This window comes from Schistocerca gregaria, unplaced genomic scaffold (genome assembly GCF_023897955.1).
Source record: "Schistocerca gregaria isolate iqSchGreg1 unplaced genomic scaffold, iqSchGreg1.2 ptg000131l, whole genome shotgun sequence".
NCBI classification, from domain to species: Eukaryota; Metazoa; Arthropoda; class Insecta; order Orthoptera; family Acrididae; genus Schistocerca; species Schistocerca gregaria.
This window is the reverse complement of record NW_026061717.1, coordinates 8,197,539-8,218,975: the sequence shown is the minus strand read 5'-3', so window position 1 is coordinate 8,218,975 and position 21,437 is coordinate 8,197,539.

The following is a 21,437-nucleotide window of genomic DNA, read 5'->3' as shown; positions in this document are numbered from 1 at the left end:
TTCTTCTTATGAGGTTTATTTAGCACACAATGATCGTTTGTAGTTGTGTTGAGTTACTAACTTGATAAATGTTAGGATGGCGCACGTATCATAACTGAGATCTGCGCTTGCGCTTAATGGCTGAAGGTGAATTAGCGCAATGAGTAGTAGCGAATGTTATAGTAACATGTTTGTAAATTATTTCAGGTAAATTACGTTAGTCGTGTAATATTATCCGTATATCAGTACAGTATGTGGGCCAATTACGTTAGTCATGGAATACTATCCGTATAAGACTATGTCACCTTGATGTCGCGAAATTTGCTTCAATTTTGGAATCCACGAAAGAACTGGAAATTTTCCTTTACACAGCTTTCCATATAATTTCTATTACAGTGATTTAGTCTTGTCTGTCACTCGACTTTTCTGACCGTGAAATAAATTCAATCGCTCAGGTGCTTATTACCTCTTCGTGTTTCCATTTGTCGATATTGCGCATAAACACTTACATATCTCAAAGTTGCTATGGACAATGATGGAACGACACACTTTTCTATGGCGACACTGCAGTTTAGAGATAGAAAAACCGATCAGTTAAAACAATATGGGTATTTTAGTTCTGAATAAACGATGTCTTTCGGTATTTGTTTGCTCTCGGTTATAACAAGCATCTTTTTATTTTTTCCTGATAACCACGTAAAAACAGATATATCAATTAGCCACAGCAGCCGTAGTAAAATTTTTAGTTTTCAAGTAATCCTTTTTTAAAAAAGACGAGTAATTTTTATTCGTAAGATTTTCGTAGCTCTGAAATACTGCGTTATTACAGAAAAAATGGGAAAAATGATGTATGCTACTTTAATAACACTGCTGACAGAAACGAGCAACAAATGGATTGGTCCAGCATTGCCGAGACAATATTGTTCCTGTTATACAAGCAGTGCGCGAGACTGGACGCAGTTTCTCGCTGTTGTCGAACGTCAGTTGTAACACAGAATGGCACCATCTGGAAGTATTTTACGATATGCGGTACGAGTGAAGCACAATGGTTGATTTGGTCGACTTGCGACATCATACAAAGAAAAAAGTTAAAATTTTCGGGATAAAAATAGAAAGTGCCTGATCTGCTGCCTGTGTCTACGGAGTATGCCGTTATCTGCTTGTAGCCCTTGAAAACAGAGAAATTAAAACGAAAAAGAGAGTTCTCCAGCCAAAGTTTTCACCCTTTATCGCTGGACTATACGTAACGTCCGCATAGTGCTGTGATAACCGATTACAATATAATTTCTGAGCAGAGCTTCTAAAAACTAAAATCAGTAGGAGAATACTGGCAGTTTTCTGTAGTACAGAAGCACTCGCCATATTTTGAGAGAAGCAGCGAACAGCGGACAAAGTTTTATTTGACTATTTAATTTAAATTATGTCCGAAAGAACAGACACCATATCCATATACGTATATGGTTCTAGCAATACCAGCCATGACCTTCTTCTGTGAAGATGCACACGTATTCCCCGAACTGTTACGGGACTTGGTAAGAATGTCTTCCACGAGTAATGAGTCTGGTGGTGTGGGACACTACGAATGTAGTGTGTGGACATACAAGGTGAGCATGTGAGGCTCGCGGGAGGCGTGCGCGAGATAGTCCCTGCAGTCACTCTATCGTCTGTGCCCTCGGTGGCTAAGATGGACAGAGCGTCTGCCATGTAAGCAGGAGATCCCGGGCTTTAGTCCCAGACGGGGCACATATTGTCACCTGTCCCCGTTGATATATATCGACACCCGTGAGCAGCTGACGGTATTAATATAATTCTAATTTCGTTCTGGACGGCTGCCGGTCATCATAAAAGTATTTAATTTAACGTGTTGATTCCATTTGTCAAGAAACTGAGAAAGTCAAATTTTTTTAAATCTTTGTTTGATTCCTACGTTTACTAGAGGAAATAATGTAAATAAAAGGCTGAAAATCGGTTATTACAAGAACTGGAATTGTGACGGGCTTTAAACATTAGGTTAAAGTGAGCCGAAACCAGTTGTTTCAGCGATAACCGACATTCCCACTGGAGTTCTGCGTGGTAAGATTGACGGGCAAGGACATCTGCCAGGAAGTTTCATATCAGCGCACACTCCGCTGCAGAGTGAAAATCTCATTCTGGAAACATCCCCTAGGCTGTGGCTAAGCCATGTCTCCACAGTATCCTTTCTTTCAGGAGTGCTAGTTCTGCATGTTTCGCAGAAGAGCTTCTGTAAAGTTTGGAAGGTAGGAGACGGATACTGGCAGAAGTAAAGCAGCGGAGTGTGCGCTGATATGAAACTTCCTGGCAGATTAAAACTGTGTGCCCGACCGAGACTCGAACTCGGGACCTTCGCCTTTCGCGGGCAAGTGCTCTACCATCTGAGCTACCGAAGCACGACTCACGCCCGGTACTCACAGATTTACTTCTGCCAGTATCCGTCTCCTACCTTCTAAACTTTACAGAAGCTCTCCTGCGAACCTTGCAGAACTAGCACTCCTGAAAGAAAGTTGTGAGTACCGGGCGTGAATAGTGCTTCGGTAGCTCAGATGGTAGAGCACTTGCCCGCGAAAGGCAAAGGTCCCGAGTTCGAGTCTCAGTCGGGCACACAGTTTTAATCTGCGAGGAAGCTTCATATCAGCGCACACTCCACTGCAGACTGATGATCTCATTCTGGAAACATCCCCCAGGCTGTGGCTAAGCCATGTCTCCGCAATATCCTTTCTTTCAGGAGTGCTAGTTCTGCAAGGTTCGCAGGAGAGCTTCTGTAAAGTTTGGAAGGTAGGAGACAGATACGGGCAGAAGTAAAGCTGTGAGTACCAGGCATGAGTCGTGCTTCGGTAGCTCAGATGGTAGAGCACTTGCCCGCGAAAGGCAAAGGTCCCGAGTTCGGGTCTCGGTCGGGCACACTGTTTTAAGCTGCCTATTATTTCGTCTACCAAAAACCGTCTCTCACTATGGCGTCTTCAGTACAGTTTTGTTTTCCACTGCTGACAATAGAAACGATCTGGCAGATGTGGCACTGTAGATGCCCAGTATGCGTGTCTTAATGGAAATAAACCGCCTGGAACATTTTCCCTTTAACGTCCCTTGAATCGGATTTCATGGAACGTTATTACTTTCCTGTGTCCATTTCTATCACACCAGCTGATAGCCACGACTGGGGAGGGTTCGGAGGGGGTGGGGTGAAACTTGGCACCACTTTGAGTGGCAGAAAAACCGAAGAAAACCTAACGTTTTCGTCATTTGTTTGACGCAGTGCCAGTTCGTCACATCGGACGCTTTTCCCTCGGAAACGTTTACATTCATCGTCTGGCAATCAATGTCGCCTGCTGAGGTATGCAGTGGCACCACTCTGTACGAAATAGAAGCTTAAGTTGATGGAGTCGACAAGTAAGGAGCAGTGTCTGTCTTGTTTTAGATATTGAAAATTCAATTATAGGCCTTATTTGCTGCCTTGTAGTTGACATAGGACCTTGCGATTTTGCACGACCGAGGTCCGGTAGCCACACCACACGGGAAAATGCGAGGAGTGTTAATGTGTAGTAAAAAGCGAAGAAAACCTTACGTTTTCTACATTTGTTTTCCTAACGACGAAATGGGATATCGTCAGAATGGACGCTTTTCTCTCGGAAACGTTTACATTTATCGTCTGGCAATTAATGTCGCGTGCTGAGGTATGCAGTCGCACCACTCTGTACGAAATAAGTTCTAAGCTGATGCAGTCGACAAGTAATATCGAAATATATTGTCACCTCGAAATACATCGACACCTCGAAATAAATCAACACCTCGAAATAAATCAACACCTCGAAATAAATCGCCACCTCGAAATAAATCGAAACCACGAAATAAATCGAGACCCGGAGATAAATCGAAACCTCGAAGTAAATCGACACATCCAAATCAACCGACACATCGAAATGATTCGAAATAACGAAATGTATCGACATCTAGGCGCATTTCGACGAACGAAACGTATCGATACCTCGTAGTAATTCGAGGAAGCGACATAGCTCGTGTTCCAGGAACATCGATATCTCGAAATATATCGATACCTCAAAATATAAAAATTCTCTAAAAAAAGCGGTATCTAGAAATTTATGGTTCGCTTGAGCTATAGTGATATCTCGAAATATATCGATATCTCGAAATAAATCGCTATCTGAAGTACACCTATACATGGAAAGATATAGATACCTCGAAATATATAGACAACCCATATTGTGTCGGTATATCAAAATATATCGATATGTCGACATAAATGGATACTTCGAAGTCAATCGATATCTCTAAATACAACGACTACTCGATATAGACAGATATATCTAAATAAATCGACTGCTCGGTATAAATTGGAGCCTCGATACAAATCGATATATAGAAATGAATCGATTGTTTGAAATGTATGGATGTCTCAATATAAATCTGACCTCTAAGAAAACGATTCTCGAAATAAATAAATATATCGAAATATATCGTTAACTCGATGAATAACGATATCTAGTGGTCGGATATATGTTTAAAGATGACAAGACATATCAGTATAGTTCGATATACATGAAAATACTTTCTATTTTCAATATATCGATAGATTTATAGACCTCAGGAAACAAAACGCCGATCTGACCTCGGGGCAAAAACGCAGACCTCGTGAGAAAACGCCGACCTCAGGGGAAAAACGCAGACCTCGGGGGAAAAACGCCGACATCGGGGAAAAACGCAGACCTCGGGGAAAAACGCCGACCTCAGGGGAAAATGTCGACCTAAGGAAAAACGACGACCTCGGGAAAAACGACGACCTCGGGAAAAACGCCGACCTCGGGAAAAACGCCGAACTTCGGAAAACCGCCGACCTCGGGAAAAATGCAGTTCCATTAATTTACACAGACACTAATCTCAGTCACCATTAGCTTCTCAAAATGCAACCAAATTTCTGGTATTTATCACCTCACACAAAAAGTGGTCATGACAGAAAAGTCCCATTCTTTAGAAAGTTTAGAATGAGTTGTTCTAAATATAACAGATAATCTATTTACAATAATCTACAAGTACTGCACAATGAGAAGAGACTGTCAACCTCAGCACTTTGAAATAGTGCACAACTAGGAAGACAGAGGTTGTATTGCTGTTTCTAATCTTCCGGAGCTGGAAATTCAAGAATCCAAGATTGCCTCGAATGAGAACAGCAGGAATGAATGTCCTGCACCAGTATAGAACTTACTCTGAAACTCCACAGAAAATCACATGGCACAATTACCTCACATCATCCTCAGCAAACTACTGAAGCCTCTAATGGACGTAACAACGTCGTCACCTCCTTCACCAGTGAAAGATCTTAGTAGCTATTGAGTCATGAGTAGGTGGCCAATTAATAATTTGTTCTTCAAAGCTAATTTCAGTGTATATGGAAATACTCAGTGGACATCTTTAACCATCATATTTTACTGCCTAAGGTATATCAACTTTCCAGACTATAAGAATAAGCAGAACTTGGTCTTTCCCATTCCGAGTTTGTTTAAAATGTATCAAGGGAATCAGAGCCACTGGGCATTTAGAGCAACCTGCTTTAAACAATATGACACAGAATTTTTCATTTCTCTCTGAAACGGTTACCTACATCGTCTGCAAACTTATGATCCGTGCTGCGGTATGCGGAGACTTTAAAAGCAACACAGTAGAACACACAAGAAGCTTCTAAGTTGATGTTATCGGACAGTAAGAAGCAATACAATTCAAGTTTTACTTATCGATTGTTGGCTCATTAGCCGGCTTTGGTGCCTTGGACATGACCGAGGACCATAGGATTTTGTATCTAACGACGGCTGGCAGCCATGTTACACGCGAGAATGTGAAAAGCGTCCATAAGTAGTAAAAAAAGTGAGAAATCGCACCGTTTTCGTCATTTGCTATTGTATCGAAGTAATGCAAGATCGTCACATTGGCCGCTTTTCTCTCTCAAACGGTTACATTTATCGTCTGCAAACTTATGTGGCGTGCTGCGGAATGCGGAGATATTAAAAGGACAGCAGTAGAACACAGAAAAACTTCTAAGTTGATGTTATCGGACAGTAAGAAGCAGTACATTTCAAGTTTTAGTTATCGATTATTGACTTATTAGGTCGCTTTGTCGCCTTGGATATGACCGACGACATTAAAATTTTGTATGAAACAAAGTCTGGTAGCCACGGTACACGAGAGAATGTGAAAAGTGTCCATAAAAAGTAAAAACCTGAGAAATTGCACCGTTTTGATCATTAGCTGTCGTATTGACGGAATGCAGATCGTCATATTGGAAGCTTTTCTCTCTCAAACGGTTACATATATCGTCTGCAAACGTATGTGGCGTGCTGCGGTATGCGGAGACACTAAAAGCACTGCAGTAGAACAAACTATAAAGTTTCTAAGTTGATGTTATCGGTCAGTTAGAAGCAGTACAATTCAAGTTTTAGTTACCGATTATTGACTTATTAGGTCGCTTTGGTGCCTTGGACATGACAGACGACCTTAAGATTTTGCATGAAACAACGACTGGTAGCCACGTTGCACGTGATAATGTGAAAAGTGTTCATATGTAGTAAAACCCTGAGAAATCGCACCTTTTCGTCATTTGCTGTCGTATCGACGGAATGCCAGATCGACACATTGGAAGCTTTTTCTCTCTCAAACGGTTACATATATAGTCTGCAAACTTATGTGGCGTGCTTCGGTAGGTGGACACACAAAAAATACACTCCTGGACATTGAAATAAGAACACCGTGAATTCATTGTCCCAGGAAGGGGAAACTTTATTGACACATTCCTGGGGTCAGATACATCACATGATCACACTGACAGAACCACAGGCACATAGATAGAGGCAACAGAGCATCCACAATGTCGGCACTAGTACAGTGTATATCCACCTTTCGCAGCAATGCAGGCTGCTATTCTCCCATGGAGACGATCGTAGAGATGCTGGATGTAGTCCTGTGGAACGGCTTGCCATGCCATTTCGACCTGGCGCCTCAGTTGGACCAGCTTTCGTGCTGGACGTGCAGACCGCGTGAGACGACGCTTCATCCAGTCCCAAACATGCTCAATGGGGGACAGATCCGGAGATCTTACTGGCCAGGGTAGTTGACTTTCACCTTCTAGAGCACGTTGGGAGGCACGGGATACATGCGGACGTGCATTGTCCTGTTGGAACAGCAAGTTCCCTTGCCGGTCTAGGAATGGTAGAACAATGGGTTTGATGACGGTTTGGCTGTACAGTGCACTATTCAGTGTCCCCTCGACGATCACCAGAGGTGTACAGCCAGTGTAGGAGATCGCTCCCCACACCATGATGCCTGGTGTTGGCCCTGTGTGCCTCGGTCGTATGCAGTCCTGATTGTGGCGCTCACCTGCACGGCGCCAAACACGCATACGACCATCACTGGCACCAAGGCAGAAGCGACTCTCATCGCTGAAGACGACACGTCTCCATTCGTCCCTCCATTCACGCCTGTCGCGACACCAGTGGAGGCGGGTTGCACGATGTTGGGGCGTGAGCGGAAGACGGCCTAACGGTGTGCGGGACCGTAGCCCAGCTTCATGGAGACGGTTGCGAATGGTCCTCGCCGATACCCCAGGAGCAACAGTGTCCCTAATTTGCTGGGAAGTGGCGGTGCGGTCCCCTACGGCACTGCGTAGGATCCTACGGTCTTGGCGTGCATCCGTGCGTCGCTGTGGTCCGGTCCCAGGTCGACGAGCACGTGCACCTTCCGCCGACCACTGGCGACAACAACATCGATGTACTGTGGAGACCTCACGCCCCACGTGTTGAGCAATTCGGCGGTCCGTCCACCCGGCCTCCCGCATGCCCACTATACGCCCTCGCTCAAAGTCCGTCAACTGCACATACGGTTCACGTCCACGCTGTCGCGGCATGCTACCAGTGTTAAAGACTGCGCTGGAGCTCCGTATGATACGGCAAACTGGCTGACACTGACGGCGGCGGTGCACAAATGCTGCGCAGCTAGCGCCATTCGACGGCCAACACCGCGTTTCCTGGTGTGTCCGCTGTGCCGTGCGTCTGATCATTGCTTGTACAGCCCTCTCGCTGTGTCCGGAGCAAGTATGGTGGGTCTGACACACCGGTGTCAATGTGTTCTTTTTTCCATTTCCAGGAGTGTACCATAGTAGAACACAGAAGAAGCTTCTAAATTGATGTAATCGGCCAGTAAGAAGCAGTACAATTCAAGTTTCAGTTATAGATTATTGACTTATTAGGTGGCTTTGGTGCCTTGGACATGACCGACGGCCTTAAGATTTCGCATGAAACAACGGCTGGCAGCCACATTACACGTTATCATGTGAAAAGTATCCATATGTAGTAAAAACCTGTGAAATCCCTCCGGTTTCGTCATTTGCTATCGTATCGACGGAATGCAGATCGTCATATTTGAAGCTTTTCTCTCTCAAACGGTTACATTTATCGTCTGCAAAATTATGTGGCGTGCTGCGGAATGCGGAGACACTAAAAGCACAGCAGTGGAACACAGAAGAAACTTCTAAGTTGATGTATCAGCCAGTAAGAAGCAGTACAATTAATGTTTTAGTTATCGATTTTTGACTTATTAGCCGGCTTGTGTGTCTTGAACATGACCGAGCACCGTACGATTTTGCATGTAACAACGGCTGGCAGGCACGTTATACGAGAGAATGTGAGAAGTGTCCATAAGTAGTAAAAACGTGAGATATAGCACCGTTTTTGTCATTTGCTATCCTACCGTCGGAATGCCAGATCGTCACATTGGAAACTTTTCACTCTAAAACGGTTAAATTTATCGTCTGCAAACCTATGTGGGGTGCTGCGGTATGCGGAGACACTAAAAACACCGCAGTAGAACACACAAGAAGCTTCTAAGTTGATGTTATCGGACAGTAAGACGCAGTACAATTCAAGTTCCAGTTATCGATTATTGACTTACTAGGTGGCTTTAGTGCCTTGGACATGACCGACGACCTTAAGATTTTGTGTGAAACAACGTCAGGTGGCCACGTTACACGAGAGAATGTGAAAAGCGTCTATAAGTAGTAAAAAAGTGAGAAATCGCACCATTTCTTTCATTTCCTATCGTATCGACGTAATGCGAGATCGTCAAATTGGCCGCTTTTCTCTCTCAAAAGGATACATTTATCGTCTGCAAACTTATGTAGCGTGCTGCGGAATGCGAAGACACTAAAAGCACCACAGTAGAACAATGAAGAAGCTTCTAAGTTGATGTTATCGGACAGTAAGAAACAGTACAATTCAAGTTTCAGTTATCGAATATTGACTTATTACGTGGCTTTGGTGCCTTGGACATGACCGACGGCCTTAAGATTTCGCATGAAACAACGAATGGCAGCCAAGTAGCTGGAGAGAATGTGAAACGTGTCAATAAGTAGTAAAAACCTGAGAAATCGCACCGTTTTCGTCATTTGCTATCGTATCGACATAATGCGAGATCGTCATATTGATCGCTTTTTCCTCTCAAAACGAAATATTTGTCGTCTGCAAACTTATGTGGCGTGCTGCGGAATGCGGAGACACTAAAAGCACCACAGTAGAACACACAAGAAACTTCTAAGTTGATCTTATCGGACAGTAAGACGCAGTACAATTCAAGTTTTAGTTATCGATTATTGACTTATTAGGTAGCTTTGATGCCTTGGACATGACCGACGACCTTATGATTTTTTATGAAACAACGACTGGCAACCACGTTACACGAGAGAAAGTGAAAAGTGTTCAATAGTAGTAAAAACCTGAGAAATCCGCCCGTTTTCGTCATTTGCTATCGTATCGACGTAATGGGAGATCGTCACATTGGCCGCTCTTCTCTCTCAAACGATTACATTTATCGTGGGCAAAGCTATGTCGCGTGCTGCGGCATGCGGAGACACTAAAAGCACCATAGTAGAACCCAGAAGAAGCTTGTAAGTTGATGTAATAGCCAGTAGGAAGCAGTACAATTCAAGTTTTAGTTATCGATTATTGACTTATCAGCTGGCTTTGGATGTTTTGGACTTGACTGAGGACCTTAAGATTTTGCAACCAACAACGACTGGCAGCCTCGTTGCACGAGGGAATGTGAAACGTGTCCATATGTAGTAAAAACCTGAGAAATCGCACCGTTATCGTCATTTGCTTTCGTATCGACGTAATGCCAGTTCGTCACATTGGCAGCTTTTCTCTCTCAAACGGTTACATTTACCGTCTGCAAACTTATGTGGCGTGCTGCGGAAAGCGGAGACACTAAAAGCAACGCAGTAGAACACAGAAGAAGTTTCTAAATTGATGTAATAGCCAGTAAGAAGCAGTACAATTTAAGTTGTAGTTATCGATTATTGATTTTTTAGCATGCTTTCGTGCCTTGGACGTGAGCTAGGACCGTACGATTTTGCATGAAGGGAGGTGTAGCAGCCACGTTGCACCTGAGAATGTGAAAAGTGTTCATATGTAGTAAAAACCGGAGAAATCCGCCCGTTTTCGTCATTTGCTATCGAATAGACTTAATGCCACATCGTCACATTGGCCGCTCCTCTCTCTGAGACGGTTTCATTTATTGTGTGCAAAGCTATGTCGCGTGCTGCGGTATGCGGAGACACTAAAAGCACCCCAGTCGAACATAGAAGAAGTTTCTAAGTTGATGTAATCGTCCAGTAAGAAGCAGTACAATTCAAGTTTTAGCTATCGATTATTGAATAATTAGCTGGCTTTGGTGCATTGGAGATGACCGACGACCTTAAGATTTTGCATGAAACAACGACTGGCAGCCACGTTACAGGAGACAATGTGAAAAGTGTACATATGTAGTAAGAACCTGGGAAATCGCACCGTTTTCGTCATTTGCTATCTTATCGACGTAATGCCACATCGTCACTTTGGCCGCGTTTCTCTCTCAAACGGTTACATTTAACGTCGGCAAAGTTATGTCGCGTACTGCGGTATGCGCAGACATTAAAAGCAACGCAGTAGAACACAGAAGAAGTTTCTAAATTGATGTAATAGCCAGTAAGAAGCAGTACAATTTAAGTTGTAGTTATCGATTATTGATTTTTTAGCATGCTTTCGTGCCTTGGACGTGAGCTAGGACCGTACGATTTTGCATGAAGGGAGGTGTAGCAGCCACGTTGCACCTGAGAATGTGAAAAGTGTTCATATGTAGTAAAAACCGGAGAAATCCGCCCGTTTTCGTCATTTGCTATCGAATAGACTTAATGCCACATCGTCACATTGGCCGCTCCTCTCTCTGAGACGGTTTCATTTATTGTGTGCAAAGCTATGTCGCGTGCTGCGGTATGCGGAGACACTAAAAGCACCCCAGTCGAACATAGAAGAAGTTTCTAAGTTGATGTAATCGTCCAGTAAGAAGCAGTACAATTCAAGTTTTAGCTATCGATTATTGAATAATTAGCTGGCTTTGGTGCATTGGAGATGACCGACGTCCTTAAGATTTTGCATGAAACAACGACTGGCAGCCACGTTACAGGAGACAATGTGAAAAGTGTACATATGTAGTAAGAACCTGGGAAATCGCACCGTTTTCGTCATTTGCTATCTTATCGACGTAATGCCACATCGTCACTTTGGCCGCGTTTCTCTCTCAAACGGTTACATTTAACGTCGGCAAAGTTATGTCGCGTACTGCGGTATGCGCAGACATTAAAAGCACCGCAGTAGAACACAGAAGAAACTTCTAAGTTGATGTAATCGGCCAGTAAGAAGGAGTACAGTTCAACTTTTAGTTATCGATTATTTACTTATTAGCTGGCATTTGTGCCTTGGACTGGACGGACGACCTTAAGATTTTGCATGAAACGAAATATGGCAGACACGTTGCACGAGAGAATGTGAAGAGTGTCCATATGTAGTAAAACGTGATAGATCGCACCATTTTCGTCATCTGCTATCGTATGTACGTAATGGAAGATCGATCATTGGACGCTTTTCTCCCTTAAACTTCTACATTTATGGTCTTCAACATTTTGTGGCGTGCTGCGGTATTCGGAGACACTAAAAGCACCACAGGAGAACCCAGATGAAGCTTCTAATTCTATGTAATCGGCCAGTAAGAAGCAGTACAATTCAAGTTTTAGTTATCGATTAATGACTAATTAGAAGGCTTTAGTGTCTTGGCAATGACCGACAACCTTAAGATTTAGCATGAAACAACGACTGCCAGCCACGTTAGTCGAGAGAATGTGAAAAGTGTCCATATGTAGTAAAAACCTGAGAAATCGCACCGTTTTCGTCATTTGCAATCGTATCGATGGAATGCCAGATCGTCACATTGGCCGCTTTTCTCTCTCAAACGGTTACATTTATCGTCTGCAAACTTGTGTGGCGTGCTGCGGTATGTGGAGACACTAAAACACCACAGTAGAACACAGAAGCTTCTAAATCGATGTAATCGGCCAGTAAGAAGCAGTACAGTTTAAGTTTTAGTTATCATTTATTGACTTATTTGCCGGATTTGGTGCCTTGATCATGAGCTAATACCTTGCGATTTGGCATGAAACGACGTCTGGACGCCACGGTGCACGGAAGAAGGTGAAAAGTGTTCATATATCGTAAAACTTGAGAAATCCACCCGGTTTCGCCTTTTGCTATCGAATCGACGTAAAGCCATATCGTCACATTGGCCCCTATTCTCTCTGAAACGTTTACATTTATCGTCTGAAAACTTATTTCGCTTGCTGCGGTGTGGGGTTACACTACAAGCAACAAAATAGGAGCTTCTTAGTTGATGCAATCAGCCAGTAAGAAGTAGTATAAGTGAGATTTTTGTTATTGATTGATGAATTATTGGCCGGCTTTTATTGCCTTGCATGTGACCGAGGACCCTACGCTTTTGCATGAGCCGAGGTCAGGAAGCCACGTTAAACGAAAAAATGTGAAAAGTTTTAATATGTATTAAAAAACTTTAGAAGACCACCCGTTTGCGTCACTTGCCTTATGACGTATTGCTAGATAGTCACATAGGTATCTTTTCTCTTGGAAACGTTTACATTTATGGTCTGGAAACCAATGTCGCGTGCTGAGGTATCCAGTGGTAACACAAGGAACAAAATAGAAGCTTCTAAGTTGTTTGCAATTGACTAGTAAGAAGTAGTACAAGGCAAGTTTCGGTTACGGAATTTCAATTATTGGCCAGTTTTGGTGTCTTGAAATTGATTGAGGACCTGGGAACTCATCTGTCTACTTCCCCGTCCCCTCTCCCCTCCCGCACAGAAGATTTCTGTCTACCTATCGCTCTTCCGCTACCGCTACCCTCGTATTAGGTCAGCCTACCTACCACCCCTTGGAAGATCTGTCTCTACCTACCCCACCTATTGGAAGACATTTGTCTACCTACTCCCCTCCATGGAATATGTCACTCTACCTCCCCCCCCCCCCCCCCCATCAGAAGATGTCTGTCGATCTCCCATTTTCCAGAGATGTCTGTTTACCCACCCACCTATTCGGAAGATGTCTCCCCCCTCTCGGAATATGTCTATCTACCACCCTCTCAGAAGGTGTCTAACCCCCTCGGAAGATGTCTACCACCACTCGGAAGATGTCTACCTACCCTCGGAAGATGTCTGTCTACCTACCCCCTTCAGAGGATATCTGTCTACCTACCTCCTATCTGAAGATGTCCGTCTACCTACCCGCACCCTTGGAAGATGTCTGTCTACCTACCCCACTTGGAAGATATCTGTCTACATACTCACTCTCTATGAAGATGTATGTCTGCCAACCCACCACTCGGAACATGTCTGTCTACCTACCCCCCGTGGGAAGATGTCTGTCTACCTACCCTGCACTTGGAAGATGTCTGTCTGCTTACCTCCCCTCGTAAGGTTCTCTCTACCTTTTTGTTTAGCCCATCCAGTAATTCACAGAGAAAAGAGAATATAGCATTTTCAGTTGTCAAACTACTTCTAAAACCGAACTGCGCATTTGATAGCAAATTGTGTGATATAAAATGATCAAGTAACCTTACATGCACAGCCTTTTCGGTAACTTTTGCAAACACTGATGGCATAGAAATAGGTATAAAATTTTCTACATGATACCTTTCTCCCTTTTCATAAAGCGGCTTTACTGCTGAGTACTTTAATCGCTCAGGAAACTGACCATTCCTAAAGGAAAAATTACAAATATGGCTGAATACAGGGCTAACATGTGCAGCACAGTACTTTAATATTCTGCAAGACACTCCATCATAACCATGAGAGTCCTTAGTATTCAGTGATTTAATTATTGACTCAATCTCCCTCTTGTCTGTATAACAGAGGAGTATTTCAGACATCAATCTCAGAAAGGTATTTGCTAAGAAATTTGTATGATTTCCTGTTGAAACTAAATTTTTATTTAGCTTGCCAGCAATGCTCAGAAAGTTATTGTTAAATACCGTACATATATCTGATTTATCACTAACGAAAATATTATTACTCAGAACTAACTTTATATCATAGACCTTGTGCTGATGACCAGTCACTCCCTTCACAACTAACCATATGTCTTTAATTTTATCCTGTGAATAAGCTATTCTATTTGCATACTTTTTGCCTTGCTAATAACATTTTTAGGCACCTTATAATCCTGTTTGTAAGGGGCTATGGTAGCGTGATTGTGACTACTTCTAACATTTTGATGTAATTCCCGCCATGTTCTACATGATATCCTTATCCTACTAGTCAGCCAACCGGGCTGTCCATTACTGCTAGTACCCCATTTAGAATGTTCTAATGGAAAACAACTCTCAAAGAGCATGAGAAATGTGTTATGGAAAGCATTGCATTTATCATCTGTATTATTGGCACTATAAACATCTTGCCACTCTTGTTCGTTGACAAGTTTTAAAAAACTCTCTATTGCTGTTGGATTGACTTTCCTACGTTCTATGTAACTAAACATGACATTGGTTGGAGTACAAAAACCTTTTAGTGTTAAAATTTGTGCATTATGGTCTGAAAGGCCATTCACTCTTTTACTAACAGAATGCCCATCTAGTAATGAAGAACGAATAAAAATATGGTCTATGACTGTGCTACTGTTCCCCTGCAACCTAGTTGGAAAAAAACACAGTTTGCATCAGATCATATGAATTTAGGAGATCTACCAACATCATTTTTCTTGGGACCGAGCGAGGTGGCGCAGTGGTTAAGACACTGGACTCACATCCGGGAGGACGACGGTTCAGTCCCGCGTTCAGCCATCCTGATTTAGGTTTTCCGTGATTTCCCTAAATCACTTCAGGCAAATGCCGGGTTAGTTCCTCTCAAAGGGCATGGACGACTTCCTTCCCCATCCTTCCCTAATACGAAGAGACCAATGACCTCGCTGTCTGGTCTCCTTCCCCAAACAACCCAACCCCCCTTTTTCTTGAACAATCATATACAAAATTAATATTGAAGTCCCCACATATAACTACTTTCTGGTACTTCCTACAAAGTGAATCAAGGACCCTCTCTAGCTTAAGCAAAAATGCTCTGAAGTTGGGGTTAGAGGCCCTATAAACAACAGCAATTAGAAGTTTAACTGCACTAAATTCAACAAATGCTGCACAACTTTCAAATATCTGTTCAGTGCAGTGTCGTGACAAGTCTATGGACTCAAATAACATACGGTTTTTTATGTACAGAGACACTTCCCCACCCCGCAAGGAACTCCTTGAGAAACAGCCAGCTAATTTGTAGCCTGGTAAAGCAAGCCTATAAATTATCAATTTATTGAAGTGGTGCTCTGATGTGCCAATAATTTCAGCGTTAACATCTATTAGCAGTTCACTAACTTTATCTCTAATAACTCTTATATTTTGATGAAATATGCTAATTCCTTCTCTACTTGGAAACATTACATCCTCTGAAGGAGAGCCCTAAAAGACACTTCCTTTAAGCAGGTATACCTATCAGCTGACTTCAGTATTAAAAAGGTGCAGCTCTAACACCAACCACTACAGGAATTTTTCCATGAGTGACACAACTACCGCCACCATCACCCACTACTCTGTCACCTATAAGCTTAGGTAGCCTCCCCTTCGCATACCTATTGAGGTGCAGGCCATGCCTAGTGAAACCCAATCTACTGATAGACCTAACTGGTACCACTGAGATGTGATCCATGCCCTCTGCCATCAGTGCACCCCCCAGCCCCACATTAACGCGCCTAACAGCAGCATTAAGGTGTGGCCGATCATGATGCTGAAACAGTTTCACGAAAAGCACATTAGTGCCACCAGTTTGAGTAGCTATCTTAACCAAGTCACCACTGACATCATACCCCCTGTCCCTATTGCGACTGCTCTCAGCTCCATTTACTATCACTACCTGATCCTCCTTTGTAAAATTCTTACATACCTCCCCTACGCTTTCAGCCACCGGAGCCAACCCTGCACTAGGCTTCACAATGCTTGTGACCTGGTACTCACTCCACAAAACTTCCAGCAAATGCTGGCCCACACCTCTACCATGGGAACTACCTAGCAGCAGAACCTAGGCCTCCTAATTGCTGAGGACTGCTGCAAGTTACCTACATATGCAGCTTCACGAGGCTCCTCTCCGCTCAACTCTGACAGTTTGTCGTATCTATTGCATGTATGCAAAGTAAAACTGTCTGACTACCTCCTTTTCCTAGCTATCTTCTTGCCAACTGCCAGTTCCCATTCCCCAGCACCCTTCACCCTCCTCAACTTATCTAGTTCCTTCTTTGCGCATTGTAACTGCACCTGAAGGGCACAGATCTTACACTCCTGCTCCTCTATTAACTTGTTTCTACTACAGATTCTACATTCCCAGGACAGGATCACCCTAAAACTACCACTGGCTTCCCCACTGCATTCCCCCCAATTAAAATACTTTGAACAAATCCCACAGCGTAATCCACTACTCACAAACCTACGACAGAGCCCACACTTCTCACTCATGATAAAATTTTACAGTTACTAAAAAAAACTATACATCTACGTTACCAAAGTTCAGTTACAAAAGCAGCTAACAAGTATGGTCTCGAAATTCTCTGCCTACTAAGAAAGCAGCTACTTGTATTAATACTACTACAACACAGCCGATACCAATACCAGCAAAACTTCACAAAATTATTAGCTAAAACCAAAAAATTAAAACTAAACGCCAGTTCAAAATTAAAGCACGAAATTTACTGAAAACTCTATAAAACACAGCGAGCAAACGATTACAAAAGTTTATTAAGTCAGTACTTCGCCACAAACGGCAAGCAACACCACTGCAATCCATTCAATTTAATAACTGTATAACAGAGCACAAACAAGTTCGTCAGTACTTAGCTTATAACCGCTACAGATGCAGTGCACGCCGCAGAATGTAAACAAACTGATGAGGCGCGAGGCTTAGACGAACCACGAAAGCACACTCACAAATAATAGACCACTCGAGTCAATACAACAGGAAGAAAGACGGAGATAAATGAATATCCACTAATAAGTTGCTTTTACGGCAAAAATAATAACACAAACAAACTTTAAAATACGTAAATGAAGTCTAAAATTTATAAAACATTAACAAGCTATTTCAACAGCAGTGCAGCTCATGTGACGTCACACCCATGATGATCTGCCCCCCCCCCCCCCGGCCTGAGAAGGTGCCTATCCAGCCCACCCTCGAAAAATGCCTATCTATCCCCCTCAGAAGATATCTGCCTAGCTACCTCCACTCAGAAGATATCTGTCTACCTACCCCTCCTTGGAAGATCTATGTCAACCTGCACCTACCGCCTCACCCCCTCAGATGATGTCTGTGTACCTACCCACACCCTTGGAAGATGTCTGTCTACCTAACCCCCCCCCCCTCCCTCAGAATATGTATGACTACCTACCACTCCCCTCGGAATATGTATGTCTACCTACCCCACCCCTCGGGAGATGTCTGTGTGCCTACCCCTCTCGGAAGATATCTACCTACACCTCCCACATCTGTCTTTCATCGCCCCACCACCTAATATGTCATTCTACCTACTTGCCTCCTCAGAAAATGTCAGTCTACATAACCCCCCACAGGAGATGTCTGTCTACCTGCCCCATGTAAGACGTCTACCTACTTAATACCGTCGGCAGATGTCTGCCTACCTCACCCCCCTAAGGAAGATGTTTGTCCACCTACCTCACCCTCTGAAGATGTCTATCTACATCTCCCAGAAAAACTTTCTCCCCACGTCGTAAGACGTCTATCACCCTGAAGATGCCTCTCAACACCCCCCCCCTCCCCCTCGCTAAGCAGATGTCTATCTACCTACCTGCCCTCTCGGAATATGTCTGTCTACCTATCCAACCCCCATTCAGCCCCCCGCTCGGAAGTTGTTTACCCCTGTCTCGGAAGATGTCTAGAGACCCCCAAACTTCAGAAGGTGTCTTCCAGCCCTTCAGGCGATGTCTGTCTACCTACCCTCACCACCATTCGAAGATGTCTACCCCCTTGGAGGATGTCTACTCCCCCTGGAATATGTCTGACTACTCACGTTGGATGATGTCTGTCTGTCTATCTACTCAGCCCCCCTGGGATGATGTCTGTTACACTATCACCCCTTGGAATTTGTTTATCTATCATTACCAGCACAAAAGATGTCCATCAACCTACAATCGCCCTCTGAAGATGTCTGTCTACCTACAGCTCCCGCTTGGAAGATGTCTGTCTACCTAAAACCGCCCTCAGAAGATGTCTGTCTACCTATCCCCACATCAGAAAATGTCTGTCTCATCTCCCCGCCCTTGGAATATGTCTGTCTACCTACACACCCCATCGGAAATGTCTGTCTACCTAAGCTCGCTCAAAACATGTCCGATTAGCTATCCACCCCAGAAGATGTCTGCCTACCTACCCAACCGTCGGAAGATGTCTGTTAACCTACCCCTCCCCCTCGGAAAATGTCTCTCTCTCATCCCCCCACCTGAGGATATGTCTGTCTACTTACCTGCCCTCCCTCGGAAAGATCTCTATCTACCTAAACCCACCTCTCAGAAGATGTATGACTACCTACACCTCCCCTTGGAAGATGTATGTTTTCCAACCCTCCCTTCAGAATATTTCTGCCTACCTACCCTCTATCACGAAGGATGTCTGTCCACCTACAATTCCTTTCAGAAGGTGTCTGTCTACATACCAACCCACACTTGGAAGAAGTTTGTCTACGTGCCCACCCCCTCAGGAAATGTCGGTCTACCAACCCCCTTAGAGGATGTCTGTCTTGTCTACCTGTACCCCTCTGATGATGACTGTCTACCTAACCGCCATCTGAAGAAACCTGTCTACCTACCCCCCTTGGAAGATGTCTATCCTCCTACAACTCTTCACAATACGTCGGCCTACCAACCCCCGTCTTGTAAGATATCTCTCTACATACCCCCCCCCACATGATCTGTCTACCTACCCCCTCCCCCGTCATAACATGAATGTCTACCTAAGCCCCTCAGAAGATGTATGCATATCTACCCCCCTTCAAATGATTCGATTTCATCCCTCCTGTGGGAGATGTCTGTCTCCCTACCCCTACCTCTGAGGATAACTGTCTACCTACCCCACCTCTCAGAAGATGTCAAACTACCACTCCTCTCGGAAGATATCTACTCCCACATCAGAGAATGTCTACACCCCTCTTGGTCTGTCTACCAAAATGCATACTTTGAAAGATGTCTCCCCCCCCCCCCCTTGAAAGATGTCTGTCTACCAAGGATACCCCTCAGAAGATGTCTGTCTACTGAACTCACCCTCAGAATATGTCTCCTTCTTACTTACCCCTCCCCCCCCTCGGAATATGTCTGTCTACCTACCCAATTCCCCATAAGATGATGACTGTCTACCTTATTCCCCTCAGAAGGTGTATGTCTACATACCACCCCTCGGAACATGTTTGCCTACCTAAAACCCTTGGAAGAGGTCCATATTCTCCCATCTTGGAAGATATTTATTTACACCCCTCTTGGAAGATATCTACCCCTGTCTTGGAGGATGACTACCTCCCTCTCGGAGGATGTCTACCCCCTCTCTGAAGATATCTGTCAACGTACCCTCCTCTCCAAAGGTATCTCTCCTCCACCAGATGATGTAAGTCTATCAAACCTCAAATGGAAAATGTCTGTCCTCCTAATCCCCCTCGGAAGATGTCTGTGTACCTACCCACCTGTCTGTCTACTCCCATGATGTCTGTCTACCTCCCCCTTAGGTATATGTCTGTATACTTACACCCTTTCTGAAGATGTCTGTATACCAAACACCCCTCCGAAGATGACTATCTACCTACCCTGCTTCAGAAGGTGTCAGTCTACCTAACCCCTCCTTGGAAGATGCCTGTCTACAAAATTTCACCCGGAAGATGTCTGCCTACCTAACCATTTCCACAATAGATGTCTATTTACCAACCCCTCTGCCTCGGAAGATGTCTGCCTTCCTACAAATCTCACAACAGAAGAGGTCTGTCTACTTACTTACAGCCCTTGGAAGATGTCTCTCTACGTAGCCCCAGTCATAAAATATTGTCTACCAACCCATACCTCGGAATATGTCTGTCTATCTACCCCCCAGAAGATGATTGTCTAATTACCCCCTCATCTGAAGATGTCTGTCTACCTACACATCCCCCACAGAAGATGTCTGTCTACCTACACCCATCAGAAGATGGTGTCTACTTACCACCATCGGAATATGTCTCTCTACCGATCCCCTCTTGGCAAATGTCATTCTACACCAACCTATAACCTACAACCTACAACCCCCAGAAGAAGTCTGTCTACCTACCCCCTCTCTTGAAAAATGTTTATAGTCACCCTACCTCGGACAATGTCTCTCTATCTATGCCCCATCGTGGAAGATGTCTGTCTACCCACCCACCCATCAGAAGAAGGCTGTCTACTACCATCCCCTCACAGAAGATGTCTGCCAACCAACCCCCTATTGGAAGATGTCTGTCTACCTACCCCACCCCACCTCTGAAGATGTCTGTCTACCAACCTTCCACTTGGAAGATATCTGTCCCTCTACAACCCCTCAGAAGATGTCAGTCTACCTAACCCCCTCTCAGACGTTATCTGCCTAAATACCCCTCCGCAGATGGTTTCTGTCTACCTACACCCACAACCCCTCATAATATGAATGTCTACCTGAACCACTCAGAAGCTGTATATTTACCTACCCCAACTCGAATGATTTGTGTCTATCTTATCCCTATCTCGGAAGATGCCTGTCTCCCTACCCACCCCCTCTGAGGGTGTCTGTATACCTACCCAACTTCTCGAAAGTTGTCTCTCTACATTCACCACACATTTGAAGATGTCTATCTATGTACCTCCTCTCGAAAGATATCTATCTATTGCCACCATGAAAGAAAAGTATCTCCCCCCTCTCGGAAGATGTCAAACTACCACTCCTCTCAGAAGATATACACTCCCCATCTGAGAATGTCTACACCCCCTCTCGGAGGATG